The following is a 6000-nucleotide window of genomic DNA, read 5'->3' on the forward strand; positions in this document are numbered from 1 at the left end:
GGTGAAAATCTAGAACTTACTGGCCCTCCAAGAGTGTATGGTATGTGTGGCTGAATTCTAGGTCACTTTTGTAGAGAAGTGGCCAATCAGAAGTCTCGTGCCCACAAGAGTTGAGCACACCAGTTAAAACCATGATCGGTGGTCATCTGAGGCAAACTGCAACATTATTTATGTTTCCCTTCTTGTACTTGACATTCAAATGGAAATATTGCAGGTATGTGGACCACTTATGATGGTGATCATTCATCAACTTTCCTTGCATCTGTATGAACTACAAGGGTCGGTGGTCTATGTGGATGATAGTTTCCTTCCCCAAATGTAATGCTTCCATTGCTGGTAAGCCTCCATAATGGAATACATATTTTTTTCATAAGTGCGATACTTCCAGATGGTGTCTGAAAGTGTCTCACTATGATATGCCATTGGATGCCGTTGTTGAGTAAGGACTGCCCCAATAGCATAGTCAAAGGAATCTGTCTCAATCTTAAATGGTTGTTGAAAGTCTGGTAATGTGACCATTCGTGCAGAAGAGAGGTGATATTTCAACTCTGCGAATTATTTTTGTTGAGATTTAGACCAAAATATTTTTTCTTTCACTCCTCATTTGGTGACTTGACTCAAGGGCCAAGTGATATGAGAGAAACCCAACACAGACCTACAATAGAAATTTAGAAGACCTAGAAAGATGCAGAGTTGTGTCAGAGTGGTTGGGGCTAGCCAATCGTGAATGAATTGGATCTTGGCTAGATGCACATGCACCCCCCATTCATCAATAATGTATCCCAGATACTGAACTTGGGTCATGCCAAAAGTGCATTTCTCCAAATTAGCACACAATTTGTGTTGCCGCAGTGTTTGGAGAACCTATCAGATGTGGTGGAGGTGCTCTTCCCAACTTAGGCTAAATATTAGGATGTCATCCAAGTATACCACTACAAATGAGTTGGTGAATGACCACAAGATGTCATCCATCAGCCTCATGAAGGTTGCAGGAGAATTCGTCAACCAAAAAGGCATAAACAACCATTCCAAAAGGCCCTCCTTGGCTTTGAAGGTAATCTTCCACACATTGGAGGGTTCGATTAGTATCTGGTGATATGCAGACTTCAAGTCAATCTTGTTAAAATATTTTCCCCCTTGAGCTGGTCTAGAAGGTCATTAATCCATGGGATTGGGTACCTATTCCAGACAATGATCTTGTTCAACGGCCGATAGTCAATACAGAGTCTCCAAGTCCCATCCTTCTTCTGTACCAACATGATCGAGGTCCCACGGGGCCATGAACTCAGCTGAATGTGACCTTTTTGCAAAACCTCCTGAATTTTCCTCTTGATTTCATCTTTCTCCAGAATGGAGTTCAGATAAATTGCTCCATTGGGTAACAGTGCACCTAGAGTCAAATCGATGGAGTGCTTGACCTGACAGTGTAGAGGCACCCGTGCGGGCAAGGTGAATATGTCCTCGTACTCCTCCACGACCTTGTCCATCTATTTTCGTTGTGTGGAGGGGCCTTTTTTGGAGGTCGTTTCCATTGTCTTATTCTTTCCTTGATGGCGTATTATTATAAAATCAAATTTCCTGGTCTTTGAAATGAGCTTACTGCATTTTTTGTAGTAACGAGAGAGATGGTGGTAGGCAATGCTACTTCTAGTATCCTGTACAAATTATTTCCCAATGTAATAATAATAGCATGAGGCCTTGACTCATACACATCATGTTGTTTCCACAAGTATGGTTGGCCTAATAATACATGACAAATGTCAAGGGGAGCAACGTCACATAATACCTCATCCATGAAGGGATTGATGTTGTATGGAAGTCAACATTGTTGGCTCACGCGTAGATCTTGTCCTGGTGAAGCCACCAGATGGTTTACAATTATGGGTGTGATGTGGTCGGTAAGCCTAACTGTTTCACGACCGTCGTTGGAATGAGGTTCTTTTGGCTCCGGATGTTGACAATTAATAGTAGTGCGGTACTGTCTACCCACACCTAGGAATGGAAGATGTGCTCCTCCTCTAGATCTTCGGGTTCCTCCTTTTGCATCTTTGTGGTGGTGATGATGGCATTGGTCTCCACATCAATAATCTGCTTCCATTTGTCATTTCCCTTATTAGGTTCTGACTCAGAGTTGGAACATGCATGTGATTTTGAAGCCTTCATCTTGGCCACCATTGACTGCTTGGCTTAACACTCACTTGTGTTGTGGGTGGAGCTCTTATGGAACTCACACCACTTTCCCATGTCCTTCTTCAACTTCATAGTATTGCCCTTTTCTTATGGCCTTGGCAAGTTGTCCTGGGTAGTCCCGCCTTAGCTTTTTCCTTTGTTTTGGGGTTTGGGGGCACCTTTCCCTTGCTTCAAATTCATAGATCCAAAGGCTTTCTTATTTTGTTTAAACTTCTACTCAATCTTGACAGTGTATAGGTACATCATCCTCAGTGAGGAGATGTCCAGGAACTCCATCTCATCCTGGATGTATCTATGTAGGAAACCGTAGTACTTGAGTACCAAATGTTTCTCATAATCCTTGATACAAGTGCAAAGGGTATGAAAATCATTGGTAAACTTCGGCACATATTGATCCCTTCCCTATTGTAGCGTGGTCCACTTTATGTATTTTTCCTCACAGCTCTCGATAGGGTAGTAATTCTCCTTGATGGCATCCTGGAATGAATTCCAAGTGGGAGCAGTTGGAAAGAGTGAGGTCATACTTTCATCCTGATGCTCACAATAGGTTTCTCACTGGTACTTGATGTGGAGGGCAGCTTTCAGAAGGGAGAAATGAATATTTTCATGGTTGGAAAAACCATGAACAGAAAAATATACTTCTAGGATATTCAACCATTTATCTATGACATGTACATCTATTTGGACCTCAAATATGGGAATGCCAAAGTTTACTTTTACCTTAAAAGGTGTGGAGCCTCCAGAGTGGTTGTTGGATGTGGATTAGCCATCGGTGAGCAATCGTTTAAGAATCTCGGCAAAGTTATCCATCACCACATTCCTTTGTTTCTCGAGGGCCTCCTTGAGCAATATTTTGATGGGATCTCCTTCTCCCCCATCTTTCTTTTCTTCCCCTATGGGAGGCCATCGAGATTTACAAGACTCGTCTTGCAAAGGTTCGACCAGTTCGAGCCCAACTCCTTATATCCCAACCTCGTTGGAGACATGCAAAGAAAAATAGAGAAAGAGTAGACACCTTTGATACCAGTGATCCAAATTTAAATAGGAACGCAACAAATTACATATATAACCATAAATACAGAGATGTAGCAAAAATAACACTTCCTTTCATTAATATCAAATAATGAAATATGCTTACAAACAGAATGGAAGTGAGACTATCTCAGGCAATGGTATCTTATCTCTGATAAGAGATGTGGTGCTACATTCCTATGAACTAAGTTACAATGAGGCTCAAGGGCCTTTTTATTATTGAACAATAAGATAAAAACCTAAAAAAATAGAACGCTAACCCGATGAGATGTAACACCAAGAGTTTATGGGCCCCATTGGGGTTAGTTGGGCATCCAACTTCCCGGGTGTTCGCATTATGATACAGGTGTAGTCCTTGATGGAAAATCACTCAAACGAATGATCACAATACAACAGGTTAATAGCAAAGAATTACAGATCAGACTACAAAGAATGAAGAAAAAGAGGTATACATAGGTTCACCTTAACCAAGGTGCCTATACATGCAGGTTCACTGAAAACAAGTAGCGTATACGTACACATGCACTTCCATTGAAGGAAAAGCGTGTATATCTTGGAAAACTAAATTTTTGGTCCAAGCTATTTGGTCCATGGTATTCTGATCCATGATATTGGTCCAAGGTATCTAGTCCGAAGTATTGGCCCTAGGTATTTGGTCCAAGGTATTGGTCCTAAGTGGTTTTGGTCCATGGTATTGAGAAAGGCATAAAACTATAAAAGGAGGAGAAGATCATTAGGCTAGGTGTTCCAGTATCGAATATCTGATCAAGTGTGAGATATAGTATGGAGGTTATTGGCTTATGGTGTTGTGCTTGATCTGAGCCAGGGATGAACCTTAGTAGTTAATGGACGATAAGATCTAATGATGGATCGAGATCTTAAGGCTTGAAATGAATTATATTTATATGGTTTGATCATGTTAATTCTAGATCTGAATACTGACGCATGTATTATTCTGTAAATATTATGATCTGGGTATAACTGAAGTATGGAATAGCTACAGAACTATGAATACGCTGGTTGTCTTTGAGAAAAGCGCGTATACATGCAGGTTCGACACATGGAAGTAGCGTATACCTTATCAAGTATGTTTCAGTTGTTTCTGTTTACTGTTGCAGAGTTTTGGGTTCTAGTTTGGGTTGAGGTTACTGTATTTTTGTGACAGTATTCTGAATGATTAGATTGATGGGTTGTCAAAGTGATTGATTGATTCGGTTGTGGTTGGCTCAAAAAGTGATGGGTTGATGGAGATGTATTTTATGATTGAATTACAGTTATGATGTTGTTGATGGATCCAGTCTGAAAATTATGAAATGTGGTACTTGGAGGAAGAAAGAAGGTCATAGCCTTCTGTAGGTCATAGCCTACGTACTAGTAAACATATTGGCTAGTACAAGAGTTAGGGGGTTGTAGCTCCCTTCCAGTAGAAGCTGGAGAATGAGAGAAGGTTGTAACCTTCTGCAGGTAGAAGCTTGCATACTGGTATAAGTCTGCACCAATACAAAATTGTAAACAAATTTTCTTATTATTAAAAGAAGATAGAGACAATAGCAGTAGGTGGTTTTCACCCACATTGGGTTTCCACCTTATATCTTTGTGTTCATGTGTGTTTCTTATGTGTGATTCTTTATTATTATTTTACTACACTGTCTAATAAATCTCTGATATACTTGTTAAAGTTCAATACATGATAAATTGGTTAAATCAAAAGTTCTCTACATATACGTTGGTTGCTTTAAGTACAATCGCGTATACATGCTAGTTCACTTAGCTGAAGTAGTGTATACAAATCTATTTGGAAAATTAAATTATTTATCTGATAATACTGATTCACCCCCCCTCTCAGTATTATTTCCAATAATTGGTATCAGAGCAGGTCCTTGTTGAGGGCTCGAGGATCGGGTCAACAACAAGGGGGATACCCACCCGGTCCGGAACCTGGTTGGCGGCTCCTTTCCCGTTTGGTGTAGCGGGTCCGACTGGGGGTAATGGGACCAACTTCCCAATCTAAAGGTTATGTGTGTGTGTGTAGATTTTGATTATGTTGATTCTGAAAGTATTTTAGAGCTAACTCAAATCTAACTAGTAAACAAACTCTATCTTAGTATAATCTAATGAAAACAACACATCTAATCTACGCTAACCCAGGATACGTCTCTTATATTATGCGATCTAAAAAGATTTCGAACAATAACCGGTAATAAAGATCATTCGGCTATCATAAGAATATGAACCATTTAAGATAAACCATTCTGCATAAGAAGTTAGGCAAAATAGTTGTGAACAGCATATCGCATAATAAGTCAATCATATGTCAAGCATAAAAAAATGATTCCACCGTACAAAAGTGCAAAATGGTAACCCAAACATCCATACATTAACATATAAACAACTAAAACTGCATATCACTTTAAGAATATAAGCATAAATTTGTCAAGAGATAAAAGTACCATTTATGACTGATTTTCACTCACAAACTTCAAGCAATAACAATTTATCTCTACTTGCTTCTAATATCTACTAAGAGTACAAAAGTGCAACATCAGTAGTAGACATTAAAATGCAAACATAAGTAAATCTCGATCCTTCCCTTCATCAAAACCTCCTCTGAGGGTGCAGAAGTGGATGTTCCGAGGACAAGTTTTTGACAAATTTCTGGACCCTTCTCTAAATGCACGAGAAGGGTTAAAATACTACTTCCTGTTTCTAATAATAGTATCATTACAAAATTTCAGGATACGGTTTTCAAATGACCGCCCTTTTTCTAATCTAGTTAAA

This window comes from Pinus tabuliformis, chromosome 3_2 (assembly GCF_031772625.1).
Source record: "Pinus tabuliformis cultivar Carrire ecotype Pingquan chromosome 3_2, CPIR1, whole genome shotgun sequence".
NCBI lineage: Eukaryota > Viridiplantae > Streptophyta > Pinopsida > Pinales > Pinaceae > Pinus > Pinus tabuliformis.